This window comes from Dermacentor albipictus, chromosome 5 (assembly GCF_038994185.2).
Source record: "Dermacentor albipictus isolate Rhodes 1998 colony chromosome 5, USDA_Dalb.pri_finalv2, whole genome shotgun sequence".
Lineage (NCBI taxonomy): Eukaryota > Metazoa > Arthropoda > Arachnida > Ixodida > Ixodidae > Dermacentor > Dermacentor albipictus.
The window spans coordinates 54589103-54611969 of NC_091825.1; positions in this window are offsets into that span (position 1 = coordinate 54589103).

Below are 22867 nucleotides of genomic sequence, written 5' to 3' on the forward strand. Positions count from 1 at the left end.
GCAAATCCAACTCACCGAAGGTTAATGGTATATGTATCGTATGGAACGATGGAGATGACCCAGGGTTTGCCTGAACTGCCGATCTGCCAGATGCGTAACATCTAACCTAAGGTTAATGACATATGTATCGTATGGAACGATGAACATGACCGAGCGTTTGCCTCAACTGCCAATCTGCCAGATGCGTAACATGTGCAAAATCATAGGTTTCGTAGACATCTTCCTTCCTTTATATTATGTGCTTCAAACGGTCTGTGCGGGCGAATCTTTCTGCATCGGCTATCGATTACTCCCCATAGCCTTGCCACAGGAGTAAACGCCGATAAGCTCTTACATAAGGCATCCCGTTGAACTCGTCTTAACCTTTCTGTGTGACGACGGATCACAGAATTTATCTATTCAGTTTTCGCAGAGGGATTCCCGTTTTTTTATGGTATTCATTGCTCAGCTATCTTACGCGCTGCTCAGAGGGTCTTTAGTTTCAAGTCATGAGTGCGGAAATAATCTGGCACTTTCAAAGATGTAGTTGTGACTCTCTTGCCCTGCAACATATAAAACGCTTCTGTGCATGTGTCCCAGCGTGTTACAGTACGGAATTGACACGGTACGGAACTGGAATTCGAAGATGTTGGTGGAGATAGGGAAATCCTCATTGTTGTGTGCGGCCATTGTCGTTAATACTAAATGGTCTCTAGAGTGTAGCACGAGGTCTATGGCACTCCCTGAATCTGCTGGCCTGAAGGAAGTCGATTTGCCATCGTTCGCCACACATAAGCCAATAGCATCCATGGGTGCGACAAGTTCTTTGCCACCAAAATCTACAATCTTATCTCTCCAAAGCGAATGATGTGGGTTAAAATCGATACAAATTTTTCTATCGGAGGGTCAACAAATGCAATCGTGCTTTAGAAACGCCTACATGGTGACGTTCCTTCGTGGACTTGTAAACATCGACACCACACTAAATTTTCATTTTCCTAGTGACGCTTGCACAGTGGCAACTTCGAAGGAAGTAGAACGGACGTCTTGCGCTGGTAAGGGGATATGAGGTATTTCTTGCCTGACGTATATGATTTCACATCCATTTCCAGATGACGGCATACTCGGATTGTGGCATCTGATATACCCTGGTATCGTCCTTACATTTAGGAGACCGTCTCCGAGAGGGCTAGAATTGGTATAGCGATGTCTCAAAGGAAAAGACTAAGTTCGCACAGACGCTGTCGAATATCGGTGCAGTTCCATTGCTATATTAAAGACACTTTTGAGCGCCGAAGTGCACCACATGGGCACGAAATTTTCATAATGCGACTAAACGTACGTGGAAGTAGAGCGGGGTATTACAGACTCAAGAACCACCACTGCTTCCGGCATATCATTTGTTCAATTCGCAGGCATCTTGGCGACTTGTGAGCGTAGCACAATGAAGAAAGCGCGTAAAACATGTTGGCAGTTTTCCTCTTAAGTGCGTCCAAGTGTTACTTCTTGTCGATTCACCGAGACTGCATAGGTGCGATATTAGAACTCTTTGGGAACATGTTCTTGAGCGGAATTCACCATTTGCGTTGAGTGTAGAACTTCTTTTGGGGGTGTGAGACACGGAACATTAGATGGGTACTCTGTTTCCAAACCGCGTATAGTTGTGGCGCGGTGCACATCTTCTTCGTGTTCGATGGTACACTTCCGTCCTTTGGACCCATGACAAATATACTATCCCTTCGCCGAGCAGCTGTCCGCGCAGGACATCGGCTGCAGCTAGTTGGGTGGGGGCCGCCGTTGCTTTCACACACAAAGTTTTTTTTTACTGGCATACGTCTTAAGGTCGTGAGGTCCCCAACAGCGCATACATCTTTCTTCTCCGCGACAGTACTTAGCTACATGTCCGAAGCGCTGGCACTTAAAACGGCGTGGTGGTTTCTCCATGTAGTCGACGAGTGCGTGTCTGGTAAAAGCGAGGTTAATCTCCTCCAGGCGTTCAGAATTTGGAGCAAATGTGGCAACCAGAGTGACGCGCCTTGACTCCCATTCAAATAACGATGTCTGAACGCTACGGATGATTTTTCTTTCTTGGAATACTCCCTGAATTCTCAGGTGGGCCAGAAGTCCTTCATCCGATTGCTATTTTGGGACATGTATTAAAATGCACGTATTTTTCATATGACTGTGTGGAACACAGGCAAACAAGTTTCTTGGAGGACATTACTTCGTACTTATTTCCCTCATCCAAGAGCAAAGCTCCCTGTGCTCTAAATTGGCTCTTCACTAGGGCTCCACGGAGAACCGTTTCAATCTCAGAGTATAGGACAATAGGGTTCACTTGCACAAAATCAGCTGTTTCGGATGCTGCAGTGATTAAAACTGTAATTCGGAAGCCACCTTCGTGCATTTTTAGGTATGACTGATTCGCCATGTTGTTGTCGCCGATGGTTGTTGACTCGTCCTCAGATTCCCCAGTGTCTTGTCGCTTGCCGTCAGGCTGGCTTGTACAAACCAGCTTGCGTTTCTGACCCGGTGTCACCCCTTGGGAGGTCATAGCGGAGTGCTCGCTAGTGCAAGCGTGGGCCCTTCTATCAACTTGCGAGGTGGCGAGTGGCGCAGCACCCGTCGGTGTGCGATAAGGGAGGTACCTTTTCGAGTTGTCTGACGTCTTGAACAGTTCTGGCCAGTAAGTTGACCTGAAGAAAACGACAATTGTAGGCAGAGCTACTTAGACAGGCACCAGTAGCTTCGTAGTGTTCTTCCTCCAAAGTAGGTGTAATCAAAACAAGGCTGATTCCGTAGACATTTTCATCGGAGGTTCTGAATTGGTTAGTCGATACTGGCACCAGTGCGCAATGTGTGTAGCAGCAAATGATGTAGCGTGGCCGGTAACGTGAGCCAATCTTGAAGGCAATGCAACCAAAGGCATGGTAATGGCATGGCATGATAATGTAACCGCATTACAGAGGTTCAGGTATAACATGCTCACCGAGCTTTGTTATAATATGTGATAACGTTAGGTTTGTTCTGTTATGTTTGCTTGCCATCAGGGCATAAACAAGCTACTGGTCTTTCTCGCCTTTTGCTTTTTTCGTTTCGGTTTGTCGCAGCGCGGATACTTTTTGGCGACCAATTCAACCGTTTGCCGCAGCTTCCGGCTTTTTTGCCAATTTTTCAAGAATTTTCGGCTACTTTTTCTCTCGAGAGATCTGGCAGCCTGATTGTTACTCGTTGTGATAACCATGAAATACAATTACAATGGCATCTTTGGTTGTCACTGGTGTCATAAGTCGACGCAGAAAAGCGAACACGTGTATAACACCAAGCTGCCGTGCCGCTGCAGTCGCAGCAGCCGCGGCCAACCAGCAGTCAGGCTCGACCGCAGCGTCGTTAGTTCTCACGGCTATAGCGTGGGCCACGTCCTCTGCCTGGCCCACTTGCATGCGCAGTTGCAAAAGTGTGTTGCTTCTAGTAACGTTGGCTTGAAACGTACCCCTCGTTATGCTGAAGTGCAATGACATACGTTTTGAATATAAAATGCTGAAGACTGGTGCAGATGGGTGCGCAATTTCGAGATAGCTTTTGCTTGTTCGTTTAGATGAGCATGCTGTGCATTCCTTTTGCGTAACGAGATACCCGAGTCCTGGCCTTTTGAAAATATGCTTCAAGGAACGACTGCGCTAAACACGTCATTCACATAAGAATTGGAGAAACAGAAAGATGACAAAGGCTCGAAAGGCAATCATTTCATGGCAAATGTAACGCGCGTCCTGTTATTTCTTGACAATGCAAATTATTATAAACATTTGGCTGCTTGGTTGCTGTAATATTGGATACGAGTGTAATTACTTCATACGCAGTCCCTCAATCATTTAGGAAAATCGTCTAGGTTTTTGTTCTGCAGTGGCTCATCTAGTGCGTCAGAAGCCTGCCACTATTCATGTTTTGTGTTTAGGTGACCCACGTGCCCTGTGGGTGTCCGCTGAACATTTGCTTTTGATTGGTGTGCTAAAAGTGGTAAGCATATCTGTGCTGCACCTATATATATGTGCTATCTACAGTAACACCCGTAAATGACAACACTTACTACACATCTAACAAACGAAAACATATTAAAACAAAGCTACCAATCATTCACCCCAATTTTCTTCTGCTAACCACACTGTTTCTGCCTAACATTTTCCATCTAGATTAGGAACAAAATCTGGGAGCCAACAATTCAGACTGGTCTGTCGACCCCACATCTGCTTCGAATATGAACTTCGCCGTCATGTTTTGTAGTACATTGCACTTAGCTCTTAGGTACACAAAATGTACAAGCTCTATTAAGTTATGCGGTATATCGCAGCCCTAAACGGAACAATTGGATGAATAGCGTTCTCTCTAAAAATTAAAAGCTAGACAAACAGCGTTACCATCAGCTGTCTGATTAATTCATGCATGAAATATGAAAAGGAGCATGGGCGGGGGCTAACTGAATGAGCCACGTTATACTTCTAGTACAGGCATTACACGCTGATTTCAGTTTTTATCGACAGGATAGCAAATTCGAAGGTTCTTTATTCGCATTCGTTTCTATCTTTAAATCCGTGCCTGTGTAGGTGTGTGATCTCAAAGCATCACAGACTTGTTATACACTGGTTAAGCCACTATTGGTTGCTCTGCAGCATAAGTCGACAAAGCCCTGGACTTCTTTAGCTGTCTAGGCAACAGCCAACTCGTTTAGGACACCCACCGTCTCGCAGTCGAAATGGGCACCGGTAGCACTAGCAAGATAACTGAGAACGATGATGAGGCATGGAATAAAATAAGACGTGACAGAATTCTATTGAAAGCTGCTCCACCGGAACACGTAAGAATGGCCGACAGGCGAGTCAGGTAGCTCGTAACGGTAGGTGAAAAGATGACAACGTGGATTAGATAGCATAAACAATTGGACAATTTGTAGTCTCTAAGGAGAGAATTCATCGACCACTCGAAGGTTGCACGCGTGTTACAGACCAAAAGGCATTACGTTGAACTAGTAAAGTCATGTGGTGTAGAGAATGCTGTCTTCTCTTCACCATGCTATCGAAAGAAATCTACCTATAGTCATATTGAATGTCGATGCAGCAAAAATATGTGGCTCCATGCAGGCAGTCCAAGGTGTCGTGGATTCACAGGAAAGGGTACACGCGTTTGCAGGTGATGTTGTTGGACTGTCAGTAGCCAACCCAAAGTGCCAGATGCCATTCCTCTTGACAGGAATGAAAGGTGGCACCCACGCACAGGAAGAAAGCTCTTGATATTTCTTGCGAGTATTTTACTAAGTTCTCAGATCACTCGACATTGGGCGTCGGATACGGTCTATGCACGGAGGCGTGGTAAGCTCAACACCTGGGTCAATTTGATGCTGTTCAAGGAATGTTTGACCTATGGGAGGATCATCGTAGTCAAATATTGCAGCGCATGAGTTCACGATGTGGCGAAAGTCAGCAGTTTGTTCAGAAGAAACATCAATGTCACAAATGCATCCTCGTAGAACGGTCTGCTGTTGTTACTAGGTAAGCCCTCAGAGCACAGCTATTGCCCATAGTGGCTTTCTCGCTTGGAGCCGCTATGCTATAACATGGTAAATAAGACAGAAGTCGAGTGACAAGCAATAGTGGCGTGGACGGTGCACATGCCAAGAACTGCGAAATTTCCTCCATCGGTAACACGACAAGAAGGAGTCAAAGCAGGTGTTACCATCTTTTTAAGTATATCGAGAAGCGCAGCAATCATCACAGAAATGAGAGTGCTGGTGTCGTTGAGTGCATCCATGATCAGACCAATGAGTTTAACTTCCAGTAAGCGCCACGTGTAGAGTCGCAATATGTTTTTGTGAAGTCGTCAATACAGCGTACCCTCCGGACACTGCTTTTGTTAGTCCGAGCTGGCAAGTTTATTTTCGTGGTTTCGATAGAATCAACGTGTTTTCAAACAGAATCATTGCCATTACATCCAGACAGGAGATCCCGCTCCCCGGTGTAATTGTTAGGTCGCAATCACACGTTCACAAAGCGTCAATCAGTCATCCATGTCGATGTCATCAAATCCACATAGCGTAGCTGGGTCTCGAGAGTGAAAAGCTACCGTCGGTACTTTACCGCCTGAAGCGCCGGTTGGTCTGCCATGGTGGGCCAACCGCAGCGACAACAATTTCGGAGCTCTGCAGCATGGCAAATGTACCCAACAGCTCTACCGATTGTTGTTAGAAATGGGTAAAATGTTGCGATCTATGTACAATGGCGACTTACACGATAGACAAGCCAAGATGGCGGAAACGAGACATGAGCAACGCTTCGTCCATCATCACCCTCTTCTACTTGATGAAAGCGATTGATAATATTATCCTTGCTTGTATAGATAGTAGAATGAATGAATTGTAACTCTTAGAATTCTCTTAGATGTCACCGCGCCGCATCTTTCAACTACTTGAGGCATCCTACCTATGTTTCTGCTCCGACATACTCCGGGTTGCTGCGATACTTCTTTTCTATGTGTTGGAGTTGTTTTACGTTTGCAAGTCTTACCACCGCCGTGCGATCTGGGGGCATAAATATAAAGCAGAGTGCGTAATGCCTTTTTCATATGGAGTCCTGGGTTTCGCATTTCTCAAATTTTGAAGCATTAGCTCTTGTACATCTGCCTACTTCGGGCGACCCAAAACTTTATATGCTCCTCAATTGCTGCTGACTTGGAAACATCAAACGTATATTTATTGCCCGAATAACTAAAATATTGTGAGCATTATTTTACACCTTCATCTTCTTCATCTGTATATATTCATTATCATGGCCAGCGTCATCGTCTTTAGCGCGCGACCTGCGAAAATAAACCGTTGCGGCTTATCAGCTGTCTCGCAAGTGGTGGAGGCTGCTTCCAATCACTGATGTTGCCAGGGCTTGGTTTCTCAACCACGAGAGCACTTTGCCTGACTGGGCGGCATTCAAAAACCAGCTTCGGCAGATTTTTGGCGCCTTCAACGTCCGCTCTGAGGTCGCCAAGAAAAAGCTTGATGGACGCACACAACTTCCCGGGGAAACATACGCCTCTTATATCGAGGACGTCCTCGCCCTTTGTCGCTGTGTTGACGCCACCATGACGGAATCTGATCGTGTCCGTCATATCCTAAATGTCATTGCCCAGGTCGCGTTCAACGCACTGGCGATCAAGAATCCAAATACCGTTAGCGATGTGATCCCGACTTGCCAACACCTGGACGCACTGCCAGCCATCCGTTTAGAACCTGCCACCGGTGACGCGCCTCCTTTGTCGGATACCGACCTGCGTATGCTGATTCGAACTCTCATACGCGAAGAGCTCCAAGCGTGCGGCCTGCTGAGTCCTCCCGTTCGCCAGCTTCAGCCTTCGGTTCCTAGCGTGCGCGACATCATCAAAGAGGAGCTGTCCTCCATGACCTGCGCTGCGAGCTGTGGCCCTCCTTCGCCATCCACCTCGTACGCTCAGGTTCAGGCTCGTACCAGCGTTTGTTCGGACAGCGCCTCCTGCTGCTGCTACTGCCCGCCACCATCTGGCGACTCTACCACCCTGCCAGCCTGCTACAGCAGTTTAGACTACCCGGCGTACGCCCCGCTCCATTTGTTATTATTTTGGTATTCGTGGGCACATATGGCATTTTTGCCGAAGAGGACAACAGGACAAACACCGTGGCTACGATATTGATGAGAGAGACCCGTTGCTTCCTCTGAGTCCTTGCCAGTGCCGGCTCTCCCCACGCTCACTTATTCCACCTCCCGAAGCGCCTCGCAACTTTCGTCCAGGGCGCCGCCGCTCACCCTCCCCTCTCCGACGCTTGACATCACCCTTGCAACAGGCAACTTGCAATCCTGACTACCGATCGGATAACTAGATGGTGCAGTTTTTGGAGGGAAAGCTGCATGGCTCGCACAGGCTACAAGTCCTCCAGCGTGCCAGGCCAATACTTCGTTCGTGTGTGTGGAAGGTGTACCAGTCCTATCATTGATACGGGAGCAGCTATTTCTATTATTCACGCTGGCTTGTGCACCAGTCTACGCAAAGTTAATACACCTTACAGTGCCGTTCTTCTTCGTGGAGCAAATAATGTTGTGATTTGGCCATCGGTGCAATGCACCGTTAGAGTTTCAATCCACGGGATACGCCACCATATCCAGTTCGCAGTGTTGACTTCCTGTGCTAACATGCTTATACTAGAGTGGGACTTTGCCTCTTCGGCGTCTGCTTTCATCTCGTGCCGTCAACGCCTGGTTAACTTGACAGAGGCTGACAATTCCGACGGCATGCGCGAACCGCGCCTTTGCTTAAGAACTGCTGACGATTGTATGGTGTCCGCGGTCTCCGAACAATTCCTTGTAGTTAACTCTGACATCACCGATGGTGACGTTTTAGTTCTACCGTAAGCCCCTTCCTGATATAAAGAGATTGCTCTGGCACCCAGCCTTGTTCGCTTCACCAGCGGCACGGCCACTTTGGCTGTACTCAGCACAACCAATGAGCCAGTCCTGCTTTTTAAGGACGCCATTCTTATGCGCATCTTGGACACTCAGCCTGTCTCTGTGCTTACCTCGACTACTGCTGTTTCACAACCACCCACAGCTATGGATGCGGTCCCTGCTTCTGTTCTCGCTAGTACTATCAGCTCCGATCTAACGCCACAGCAGGCGGCGGAGTTACTGGCATTGTTATCCAAGCATAAAGACTCCTTCGACGTCCACTCTGCTCTTCTGGGAAAGACTTCTGCGACGGCTCATCGCATACACACAGATGGAACTTCCATCGTGCGCCGGCGGCCATATCGCGTTTCTTCCGCTGAACACGAGATCATCGATACCCACGTCACCGACATGCTGAAACGTAGCATCTTCCGCCCATCCTCAAGCCCTTGGTCATCACCTGTCATTTTGGTGCGTAAGAAAGACGGCTCAGTGCGATTTTGCGTCGACTACCATACCTTGAACAGAATAACCCGCAAATATGTATATCCACTGCCCCGAATAGATGATGCGTTAGATTCATTGCAAGGCACGGAGTATTTCTCCAGCCTTGATCTACGCTCCGGATACTGGCAGATTTCAATGCACGAAGCCGACAAGGAGAAAACCGCCTTTTCCGCACCCGATGGAATTTACGAATTTAACGTAATGCCTTTCGGCCAGTGTATTGCTCCCGCCACGTTTGAGCGGATGATTGACACCGTACTACGGGGCCTAAAGTGAAATACTTGCTTATGCTGCCTTACTTGCTTACACTACCTTCGACGTTTCTTTCTTCGGTGTCACCGTGCCTTCGTCCACATCAATGTGTGAGCAGTTCGTTTCGCGCATTGCCCGGTGTCGCCAACGTGCCCGCCTCAACACCGACGCCAGTCAACAAGACCAAAAAATTAGCTATGATGCATCTCTCCTTGTCGTTTCCTTCCACCCTGGCGACGAAGTGTTACTGTGGACCCCAGTTCACGCTCCTGGATTGTGCGAGAAATTTTAGTCCTGTTTTATCGGGCCCTACATTGTTCGGGAACAGACTTTGCCGGTTAATTATCTTGTCACCACTCCAGTTGTTCCGCCTTTGGACGGCCGCTGCCGTGCCACATAGATTGTGCATGCTCCGGGTTTAAAGCCTTTCATACGGCGTTTCTCGCCATATCCAGCGTAACCAGCAGCCAGGTTGGCCGCTTCCACGCCCGGGGGAAATCGTGTGAGCATTATGTTACCCCTTCATCTTCTTCATCTGTATATATTCATCATCATGGCCAGCGTCATCATCCTTAGCACGCAACCTGCGAAAATAAACAGTTGTGGCACATCAGCTGTCTCGCAATATTGTCTCGTATATTCTACTTAGAAGACAACTAGAAGACTTAGAAACTGAAGGCGGTGACTTCGGGGGGTAAGGTTGCAGGCCCGCCGCAAGACAATGAAAAGCCCCCAACACTCCCGCTGCACAACGCTGTGAAGCCTATAAACACCAAATGAATTGTGAGCACCGACATTTATGTTTTGGTGGACAGACAGCCAGTGACAGCGCTAGTAGATACTGGTGCCCACTTCTCGATAATGAGTCAGGAACTTGTCCTCCGCCTGAAGAAAGTAAAGAGGCCATGGACGGGATCTCACATGAGAACGGCAGGCGGTCAATTACTGATGCCTACTGGAAGATGTACTTCTAGAATTGATATCGGGGATTCTTCTTCCGTGGCCGCTTTCATCGTTCTGCCTGTGTGCTGAAAAAATTTGATTATTGCAACGGATTTTCTGAAAGAAAATGGCGCCGTAATTAACATCCCGGATCACATGGCGAAGCTTTACAAGAGTCCTGGTTTAGTCTATTGCTTATCGCCGCAACACCACTGCTTTCGTCCAACAGAAGATGACGTCGTCATCCCACCTCGACCATGTACCCTTGCTTCGTTAGCATGTGACGTACCGTTTCATTGCGAAGGCGTTGCCGACCAAATAACTACGTTGTTGTTCACTCATGGTATCTCGGTCGCTCGAGGTATCGTAAATGTCACCGACGGGCGCACGAACCTGTTGCTAACAAATTTTAGCCCAGAGAGACGGCGCTTTCCTAAGGGGATGGCTGTGGCTTATTTTGACGGTGTTGCGGATGTCCGCGGCTGCTGTTCACTGCTCGAAGAAGCACCTACGCAAGACCCAGCTCCTGTACTTGACGTCAGCACTGCTTTGTCGTCACCCGAACGAGAACGGCTTCTTACGCTACTGGCCAAATCCAGCGATTGCTTTGCGTCGATGCCCAGTGTCGGTCGGACACCTCTAATAAAGCACCGAATAATTACAGAGTATACGGCAAGACCAATTCACCAAAATCCTTATCGTGTTGCTCCCAGAGAACGTGAAGCCATACAACATCAACTGACAAAAATGCTTAAAGACGACGTGATCCAACCATCAATGAGTCCCTGGGCATCTCCTGTAGTTGTAGTCAAGAAAAAGGACGGCAGCTTGCGTTTCTGTGTGGACTACCGAAACCTAAATCAGGTGGCAAAGAAAGATGTGTACCCACTTCCCCGTATAGACGATTCACTCAGCAATCTTTGACACGCGCGTTACTTCTCATCAATAGATTTAAAAAGCGGATATTGGCAAATCGAGCTAGACCTGAGAGGCCGTGAAAAAACTGCTTTTGTGACAATACGGCCTATATGAATTTAAGGCCTTGCCTTTCGGTTTGGGCTCTGCCCCTGCTACGTTCCAACGCCTCATGAACACTGTGCTTTCGGGCCTGAAGTGGAAAACCTGCTTAGTATACCTCGATGATGTAATCACGTTCTCCGCAACATTACAAGAAGATCTCGAACGGCTTGAAGCGGTTCTGCAGTCCATCCGGTCCGCCGGCGTTACCCCGAAACCGGAGAAGTGCCGCTTTCGCTTTGCGGAACTAGTTTCTTGGTCACGTCGTCAGCCACGCAAGTGTCCCGCCCGGACCCCGAAAAAATTGCCGCCGTCGCACAGTTTCCCTTACCATCCAATAAAAAGGCTGTCAGGCGCTTTCTCGGCCTCTGTGCCTATTACCAGTGGTTTATTGCAGACTTCGCTCATATTGCGTCACCGTTAACTCGCCTGACGAGAGACGACGTTGCTTTTGTATAGGGCGACGAAAAGCAAGGTGCACTCAACGACTTGCGGGAACGTCTCCAGACACCCCCAGCGCTTACTCACTTTGATGACACCGCCCCTGCATTGCTCCACACTGATGCAAGCGATGTCGGCTTAGGAGCTGTTCTTGTGCAACAGCAGGAGGGCACAGAAAGAGTACTTGCCTATGCAAGTAGAACACTGTCACGCACAGAGGCTAATTACTCCACGACTGAGAAAGAATGCCTCGCCGTTGTATAGGGGGTTAGGAAATTTCGCCCATATTTGTATGGCCGCCACTTCACAGCTATAAGCTACCACATTCACTATGTTGGTTGACAAACCTTAAAGATCTTTCGGGACGACTGGCGCGTTGGAGCCTACGGTTGCAAGAGTTTGACATGACGGTCAAGTACAAGTCGGGGAAACGACATACGGATGCTGACTGCCTGTCTCGATCGCCAATAGAGTCGCGTGCTCCACCATATTTCCACCACCATGTTGTATCACCACACCGCATTTCTTTGTGTTCTGGACACATCCGCCATCGCGCAACAACAACGGGACGACCCTGGGTTGCTTGAACTTATCAATTACTTGGAGGGCAGATCTGCGAAACCGCCTAGAGTTTTCGCAAGAGCACTGCTGTCGTTTTGTTTGCGGGCGAAAGTGCTTTACAAACGAAACTTTTCTTCGACCGGGTCCCCCTATCCCTTCGTCATTCCTGCAGCTCTTCGTACGGAAGTACTTGAAGCCTGTCACAACGAGGTGGCTTCTGGTCACTTAGGCTACACGAGAACGCTGGCCAGAGGGCAGGAGAGGTACTACTGGCCGAGACTTACCACCACCGTGAAACATCACGTTCGCACTTGCCTCGACTGCCAGAGACGCAAGTCGCCTCCGTCGAAACCAGCCGGCCTCCTACAACCCGTCCAGTTTCCTCGAAGACCATTTGACCAAGTCGGAATGAATATACAGGGCCCACTTCCTACTTCTACTGCTGGAAATCACTTTGTTATCGTCGCAACCGACTGTCTCACACGTAACGCTGAAACAAAGGCAATCCAGAGAAGTACAGCAGCCGAGGTGGCGCGCTTTTTCATTGAGCACGTTGTGTTGCGACACGGTGCACCAACCGTCGTAATAACAGACCGAGGAAGCGCATTCACGGCTGCACTGTTAGATCACGTCTTGCTGCTAAGTGGAACGTCTCATCGGATGTCCACCGCTTCCCATCCACAAACCTACGGATTAACAGAACGCTTAAACAAACCAATTGAAGACATGCTATCCATGTACGTGTATGTTGAACAGAAAAATTGGGACGACATCCTACCTTATATCACCTTTGCATATAACATGGCGAAAAAAGAGACAACGCGCATGACTCTGTTCACCCTTGTTCACGGACGGGATGTACGAAGGATGTTGGATGCAATGCTTCCACACGACTTTGATAACACTGATATGGACGCCGATGTGTTTACGCAATGCGCAGAAGAGGCTCAGCAGCTCGCACGCTTGCGGATCTGTCAGCAGCAAGACTACAACGCAGGGCGCTATGACCTTAACCGTCGAGTGGTCATCTATGACGTCGGCGACAGAGTGTGGGTTTGGACACCCACACGCAAACGAGGCCTCTCCTAGAAGCTGTTAAGACGATACTTCGGACAATATCGACATGTACAGAGCCTGACTGGAAGCTTGCTGCTATAATTTAAAATAAAAGTGTCCAATAAATGCATTCTACTGGTGCTAATATACGGGGCAGAAACTCACAGGTGAAAGAAGTTTAAGGACAAGTTAAGGACCGTGCAAAAAGTGGGGGAACAAAAAATGTTAGATATAACTCAGGCGACATTAGGAGAAAACCATGGAGGTGGGCAGCACATGTAATGCGTGAGATGAATAACCGGGGGGCCATTAGACTTATAGAATTGGTGCCAAGGGAAAAGAAGCGTGGTCGAGTAAAGCAGAAAACTAGGTGGGGTAATGAAATTGTCAAATTTGCAGACGCATGTTGGAATCAGCTAACGCAAGACCGGAGTAAATTGGAGATCGCTGCGAGAGGCCTGCGCCCTGGCAATAGACATAAAAATAGGCTGCTGCTGCTGATGATGATGATGATGACAGACCGTGTAGTTTCAGAGAGACCATAGCAAAATATCTGGTGACAATTACTGCTGTGCTCTGTGCTTCTGCCACGTTTTGAGATTTTCAGTACAATGTGTCCTTAAGGTGACCGTAAAAGTGGCTGCACGCCGTGCCTTCGTCCTTCAGTGAAGGCTAGGGTGCATAATTTTAATAAGACCGTGTCAAAAGTAAATAAATATGTGAACACCTTAAAGAATAGTTCTTAGTAATTACCACGCAGAGGTTTCGTAGCAGCTTCGTTTGAATAAATAACATCAGGTCATGTACGAAGGAAAGGCGCAGTGCATAATTATTAGGAGTGACATCGAGCTGACGAGGGGCTCACTAGTCCCCCGCACGCTGTTAAGGTGGCTCTTGTGAAGTGAAATAAGAGCCCTTCTTTAGGATGCTTTTTTTTACTTTAGCCAGCTTGTCGATGCTAACTAATTTTGTCTATGCTTTAGAAGATGACAATACGATAGCTTCAATTGCAAGAAAGTATTCTTTAAATGCAAGTGCCAAAAGAGTTCAATCTGCACATGAGCCCTGCATGTACTTGATTCTCTTGAACCCGGCAGTCCGCCTTAAAAAAATTATTTTTGTCAATTAGTTTTATTTAGCTTTTTATTTGCTGCTATTACGTTGATGGTGCTCCTCACCCGTATGAATAAAGCTTGATATCGTCGTCACCGCAGAATTCCCTGCGGTGTTGAGGAACCACCACACCGCAAGTGTCTTCAAATTGATCGATGCATTCTTGCGGCACGGAGTCAACGACGTCTCTCCGGACCCAGAGCGCACATTCTGCAAAAGATAGGAGCCGGTGAAAACAACACATTTACAAAACGTTAAAATATTAGCAGGTTCAGAATGAGTGCGAGTGAATACAAAAGGTGCGCAAGGTCAATATAGCAATAAGTCAGCTACCAAAGGTTTAAAACACACTTAGAAGATAAGCACATTTGGTTCCATTCGCCACCAAGCTGCGTACAACCACATTGAACAGGCTTAGACTCGTGAATTTCGACTTATCGCCATTACGCTTTAGGTGAGCTATCGCATTCCCCGTTTTAAATTGAAGCAGCAGAGAATCGATAAGAATTACAGAGCGTAGCTCACGTCTACGCAGTTATCTCTTGTTCGCCTTGTCGACACGGTGAACCACTCACGATGGTCAACAGGAAAGTGCTGTGGAAATTGAGGAGAATTGTATAATTTTGCCTGCCAAACTCTCTGTCTGATTAAGAGGCATATCCTAATGTGTGACCTGGAATTATTTTGACCACCTGGCGCTGAATAAAGCGTAACTGTACACGAATACGCGAGAGCTTATGCATCTTACTCTCATCAAAATGTGGCCACCCGTGACCTCGAGTTCATCAACGCAGCACCAGCCTCTAAGCTACCATGGTGGCTGAAATCTGCCGCACGTACATGGCTTCCGAGCATCGTTTCTCCCATGGACAGGTTAGTAACTTATAATTATTGGCAGGAAGCGACTATGCTCAAAATACCACTACTCAGGAACTGGTCTTATTTTCAAAAACACTTCGCAGATGCAGTTCTTCAGATTACTTCTTTTCGAGTAGTTAATTTTTACCCAAAATTTACAATTTTCATTGCAATAATCCTTCTAGAAAACATATTGCTGTTGCATGCGGAATGTGCCACCATAAGCGGATCGAACCTCTTCATGACATGCTTGTTCCAGTTCATGTCCGCGGTATTTATTCATAAACGAATGCAAGATCAAACCGTGGTAAGTAATTAAGAACAGGCAAGATTTTGTTTCTCTTGCTTGTTAGTTAGTTAGTTGTCCATGTGTCCGCTTTCAAGCGCATAGCTGATGCGCTGGTTCCTCAGGCCCACAATTTCCACTGTTCCATTGAAGTAAGGAGAAGTGATGTGAATGTATCGTCTCCTTAAAGTTTTTTTTTTCATTTGCTTGCCGACTTAACGTTCTGCAGCACTTACTTCCAGAACGTCTTTTCTTTAATTTTGCATTCCTGGTTGTCGAATGCTTACGCGAAAAAGCTTCAGTGTACTATCAGCATTCTATTGCCAGAAAATTGTGTTGTGGGCAGATGGACTGCCGCGTTTTAACCAGACGACGTTATATTAGTTCTTGCATCGAAGCTTAGAGCGTTATAAGTAGGGCTAACCCTCGTTTCCTAGTAATAACCTGACCTCACACTTGCAAGAGAAAATAACGCGTGACCTGTTTTCTTTTTTTCGAAATTGGACTACTTACGATGACCAAGAAGTTCAAAATCAAGAATGGCGCAGGTGTCATAATCTGTGTAATACAGCTTTCCTTCCCTCTGTGTTCCATCTGAAAGATTGGAAAAAATTGATGTAGTGCATTGTAAAGTTGACTAGGTGGTGGTCCCACCCACCTTTATTTTACTGCAAAACATCATCTCATTTATCTCGCTCTCTTTTTACTACAACACATACCCTTTGTGACGTTTTCCGAAACAATATCTCAATCCACAATTACCATCCTTGAATAAATAATAAAGAAAAGCGCCATGTAATAACCTCTCTTCTTGAGGGAGTCCTGAATTTGTGAATTTAAATTTTAATACATAAAGTAATGTCGCATATGAAACAATATATGTTTCATGTGTGTTGACGACATATACTTTGACGGCATTTGAGCCGGAGTGGACTTCGGCGAAGACGTGTCCAAGCTGCGCTAAGAAGCAACCGATATACTCACAAGGGCCTATATAAGGCTACACAGGTGACATAGAACGACCCCCGCATTCTTGGAACACAATCGACGAAGCCGCTGGAATTACCTCTCGGACAACTGCCTGCCGTATTCAAAGTCCTGGGATTGGTATGTCATCCTGACACCAACGTACTCTCGTTTAGTCCTGAAAACGCTGTGGAATTTGTTCAAAAAAGAAGCGATACCAAGCGGTTCATGCTACAGACGACCTCTCGCCTATAGACCCTAGACCCCGGTACATTAAAGATAATCTGTTTTCAATATATTTGGAAGAAAGATATTGACTGGTAGTAACAGCTGCCACTGGATGGAAGCAGCAGAATGGAAACAGCACACGAATGGAAGAATTGGTGCAATGAACTTTCACAGCTGTGTGATATTGAAATTCCTGAGTTCTACCGACAGGGTGTAAATGGACTTCGAGACAAATACGCACTGCATTTTTCATGGATGCCAATAGGTCCACCGACGACGCCGTTTGCTACATTTTCACAGCAGTATATACGACCGACAAATGCTAAATGATAGTCTTGTGCAAAACCGGGGTGGGGCCAATGAAGGAGACCAGCCTTGCAAGACTTGAACTGCTAGTCTCTGTCCTGTGAGCACGAATATACGAGTACGTGCACCAAGAGCTAGCTTGTGCAGTTTTGAAGTGACTCAATGTTTGCACTGTAATGGATTACTGGTGATCCCAACAGTTGGAAAGACCTAATTCGCTAAGAGGAACAGAGATTCATAGCGAAATGAACATTACGTTGTAGAGGCATTGCCCTGGAAAGAAGAGCCCTGCTGTATTTTGTTTGACAAGAGGAGTTTCGGCCCATCAATCAACAGCAAAGTCAGTTCCCACACGCTCAAATGTGAAGGGAATGAATGACCACCACACCGCAGACCGTACTCGAGCGATCTTCCACATAATTTTACGGAGGAACGTCCTCATCGGGCACCATCCTCACAAATGTTCATGCCAAGAGAACAACCAATTATGAACTTTCACAAAAACAGCTCCCTCGCATGACTACACTGTGCTACAGCTTGGATGCTACTATTTGCCTCGACACTAAATTGGCAACATAAGTCCCGGGGAGTCCTGAATGCAGAAGAAATACAAGCCAGCGACCTATACTGGATAAAAAAGGTTTTATTTTTAGTTTTTCTCGAGAAATTGACCCTCTCACTAAAGAAGCTCGGCATCTCGGCAGAAGTACGTCACCTGTTCCTGACAATGGGGTTCTTCGACTCACGGGACGCCTACAATTAGGCGACAAATCTTATGATGAAAAACATCCCATCGTCCTACCAAACGACCACTACTACAGCGAGCTCCCTTGCCACGCTGCACTATCGACAACTTCTTCATGCAGGCGTTCTGCATACACTTGTACAAATAAGGAAAATATTCGGGATGTTACGAGGGCGGCAGCTAGAAAAGAATGTCACCAGACGATGCACTGTGTGCGAGCCTTGCAGCGTCGCACCTTCCTCCAAAGTAGCTGCGCCATTACCACCTGAAACACTGATCGCTTCGGTAGCCTTTCAAGTGACAGGAGTAGATTTAGCCTGTCCCCTCTACATTAACCATCTACATGACTACGTCAAAGTATATATTTGTCAGTAAACATACGCCGTAATTCAAACTGTTCACCTAGAACTACTCGAATACACGACCGCCACAAGCCTCCTGAATGCTGTCCAACGTTTTATTCGAGGCAGGGATTTCTTTCTGTTATATATTTACACGCCTTAACATCCAAGAAGAGCAAGATAGAAATTTCGGGCCTGGAGCAATCATGTAGAAACGAAGAAGTTTGTAACTACATCGCTAACAATTACATAAAAGGGAAATTTGTCACAGATCATGCACCGTGGTGGGGCGGTTTTTACCAGAAACCTATCAGGTCTGTTAAGTTGACATTGAAGAAGTGCATCGGAAAGAGATTTCTTACGGAGAAATAGTTACGAACGACCTTAACAGAAGTGCAAGCGGTGACCGATTCCCGGCTAATCACATACCTTTATGGCGACTGAGATCTGGAACCTTTCTCCCGATCTCACTTTCTCATCGGAAGGCGAATATCTGCACTTCCCGGCTTACCAATCCGCGAGATCACAATAGGTAGTCGCCCTCTACTACCCATCTGGGAACAACGGGAAAAAACACCAAGACGTTTCTGGGAGCGTTGGTCCAAAGAACACCCTTCGTAGTTAAGAACAATGCCCAGCTCCAAGTCAGCTACCTCTTTCGACAGAACTAAGGGAGGCGAACTCGTCCTTCTACAAGAGTTCAGCAAGCTTCAGCAACTATGGAACATTGTTCGATCGAGAAAGGGACGGGAAGGCAAGAACTTGTACCTTTAAACTACCGGGTGTATATACCATTAAATAGACCGTCCAACTGCTGTACTCGGCAGAATCAAACTTTTCGTGAACTTCCACGCGCAGGACACTTTGTTGGAACAAGAACAACGAAGAAGGAGACGACGCGCTCTCTTGCTTCGCGACAGCGCAACAGCAGCTGCCCACGCAGCCGGCCTGCAGTTTATGCCTAATAAAGACATTTTTTCTACGCATCAGAAGGCTTGATTGTCTACATGGCTGTTTTTTTATTCCTTATCTATCTTTAAGTTCCTTTCGTCATACTACCTAAAACGAAAAAGTCAGGAATCCCCAGATTTTTTGTACCTGGGCCGAACGTGTGAGAGCGATTAGGAAGAGATACAATCACAGAGTACCTTCATTTGATTGTTCGTTGCATACATCCTATAACATTGAAACTCGAATTCCACATATTCTACTTCGCCAGAACAATTGCTGGTATTGCAGAGTATCCACTTGTAATAAATTGAAAGAATAATTAGCGCATTTATATTGCACATAAAATTGGTTTCAGCGAACCCAGTCGTGCTTCAGAACCGTCATTTGTGGCCTAGATTGTTGTACCACTTCTGTATCCCTGGTGTGTGGCAAACTACACCATTCAATAAGATTGTAATATATACTATGCCAGAAATAAACTCAATTTGAAAATTAAAAAGCTCTTCTCTATAAAGAAAGTTGTGTTACATATACACTGCCTCGTATGAGTGAGCTTATTCAGTTAATAGGTGGTAAATTCCTCTGTAGTACATTTAACAGCAAACACAGTAAAGGGGGACTTTTTACAGTGTATTTGGACTTGCGTTTGATAGAACAAGGTGCCAAATATCCTTTGCTGAGCTATATTGATACGAACTTCCGTTGGCCTGTCATGTAGAACTCACAAAAAAGGCATTGCGTACCTTGAGGGTCTGCAAATTCCAATGTTCCCGGTTCTTGACCCACTTTTTGAGGCACCGGAACCTCTATTCTGCAAATATTCATCACAGAACTTGCTACAGCGTGCGCCATCATTCACTGTATGTGTTTACATAATCAAGTGAGCAGTGGTAAGAAATGTTCTGGCAATTTGCAGATGTGTTCTAGCCGATATCGCCAATTCAGATATACTGTGGCAAAAACGACAGCGAATGAAAACAAAAAAGAGACAGCAGTTTTCTGCAACCTGCTAGAATCACAAGCAAATATGCAGCGAAGCTGGTTCTTTCGACAGTTGCAATAAGAATTTAAGTTGACTCAAAATCAAACCACGTAACTGAAAACGTTGCCCGCCACCCGACTGCCTAATTTGAAACATTGTCCGCCAATAAATCTGTCCAGCACTTTTTCTGAAGTCGCTTCAAAGGCAGCAATTTTTCCATATATTTTACTTCGCCAAAACGATTGCCCTAGCCTCCCCTCCTCCCCCACTGCACGATTTCTTGCGAAATCTGATATCGGTTGCGTTCGTAGGTTTCCAAGGGCAGTAGGATATATTCGCCGTTGTTCGTAAAACCTAATTAGGGCGCTCTAGATTGCCTGCATACGTTATTCAAGCAGTAAGGCCGTAATTCACACATTCCGAACTTCGCCTACTCATTAACCGTAATGTGCCCCGGATTTTCTACAAACATATGCAAGAAACCAAGTTTAGTTTGCCGTGAACATCACGGAAAATCTTCTAGGAAGCTCGTATAACAGACATGAGTAGAAACAACGAGGATTCGGTGGATATTTGCAGCATTTAAAGTTATCTAGGAAAGTTAAAATTTGCCCACCCATTGCACTTCACATGACCCCTATTGGCACCAAATCTAAGCTTGGTGGATGGTAGAGTTCTCACGGGATGTTGGAAAGCCTATCCCATAACGACTGTAGGACACTTTCCTACACTTCCTTAAAAAACATTTTGAAACTCCTATATTCTGTCCAAACGCATTTTAATTTTGTTCGCCCACGTTTCAAATTATTTCCGCAGTTACCGCTGAGTTTGCTCTCGGTGACGCTTGCAGTTCTGCCAGGATAACGGGCTAAATATGGCGCCGCTCGTAAAACAAGCTTATAAATGTCTTGGGTGCTTAACATGCGTATTCTGCTGGAACGGTCACAATTAAGCCACCCGCTTTTAACATTCGTACGCATCATCCGCGACCTGGTCTTTACTTTCATAAGACATGGCAAAGGCATCTTCAGTTCAGCGAGCACGTGTTGCCAGCATCGTCTAACACATAAATATACGAAAAACCAGGGTTTATTAAATATTGGCAAGGCTCATAATTAAGCCACAGACGTAAGAATCTTAAAACATATTGCACATCAAATGTACGCCCCTCCACCCACATTTTTGCGAAATATATACTTGGTGTAACGCAGGGCTTGCTCGAAGCGTTGAAAAGAAACAGTAACAGTCGCGTGTCACCTTGGAATGTCTGTTGTAAAGTAGTTAGCTATACCAGTATTTTATTCACGCGCATTTACCTACGCCCACACATTCACAGTAGCACCCACATTTCCAAAGTTTCATTGCGGTGGTACGAGTTTATACCCCAGGCGTGCGTTCTAAACTTTGGGCCGTTCTCAAAACTCAACTATACTGCTCTCGAATGTTTAAGTACGTAATTTATTGCCCAGCCTTAATTAATGAACGCACTGTGAACTTTGTCTGCACACAAACCATAACGTGCCCTTTGATTTTCCCCATAATGCAGTCTAAGTGTAAACTAGAGTTCCCTCGGAACAATGGGATAATTAACATGAAATGGCGAAGCGTCCTATAACGTAAAATTATTCCAGTATGTTTTTATTCCAATCTCCTGACGTGAACTTTACGTAATCACCGAAGCAACAGTCGGGTGGTGACTTGCATCGTTGTCTGAGCAGCCCAATTAAACGCTCTCCTCGTTTATAGGAGGTCACTTTCGTTTGCTTTCAAAACGAATAACGTTGCCTAAGTTGAGCGTTTTTTTTTTATCTAATTGGCTGACAAGAGACGAGGAGCACGGCCAATTGGAGAGGGTTTCGATGGGGCCAAACCAGAGCACTGGAAATAGATAATCGAATGATGAGGGAGGTGCCTGTGTCTGTGATTGGTCCGCTTTCCCTTACTTAGTTTGCGGTGGCTTGTCTAAAATCATGGTGGTGGGCAACGGACCGTAAAAATTATGCTAAGGTGGTTCCTCAGCAAAATATAGCTGGCAGGGCGGTGTCGTATATTTGTCGGAAGGACTCGGTAACGTTACATGGCCACGCAAAAATGTTTGTTATACGCAGAACAAACATGCTCCCCGGACGGTGCGAGTAGCCAGTGCCTAAACGATCGATGGGTAGTCATCTATTCCTTTCGGAACGGAGCCCGTCTCCGGATATGCAGAGAGAAAAAACAGATTTATTCCGCATAATAATGCATATAGGACGCCACGAGTTTTCGCGGTTCTGTGACGTCGCGCGACATGCAGGTGAAGTGGGTGCAGCCCGAGAACACTTGAGCAATGGCCGAGGGGTGATGACGAAAAGGCGTAAAGTCAGAAATAATTCTTGTTTTTTGTTCCGTACGATCATGAATAATCAGTGTGTACACGTCATGTCAGACTGGGAGCTATCGCGGCTTTCGTGACGTCACGTGACAGACAGACAAAGTGGGGGATGTCAAAAAGGTATTTCACCAATTGCAGACGGCTCATTCGTGAATCGGAATAGACACGTTTGCAATAATTTGACATTATAGCGCGCCATATGACGCTTCACGCACTTGAAAAAAAAAATACATTGAAGAAATGGTCTATTAGATGCACATGCATTTCTTTCGCGTAGTAAATTGCCAAACGGTTCACCGCGCATTTGTGGTTATGTCAGTGCAGGCGGCTAAATTTTGCGCTCCTAAACTCACTGCCTGCATGGATTTTATATACTTCGCGTCCATATAACACATACTGTCTTCCTTAATGTTGGCATATAGGAACTTCGTGTCAATAGAGTTCCATAGGAACAATGGGAAACGCATCTTAAAATGGCGAAATAACGCTTTCGAGCCCATGCCAAATAC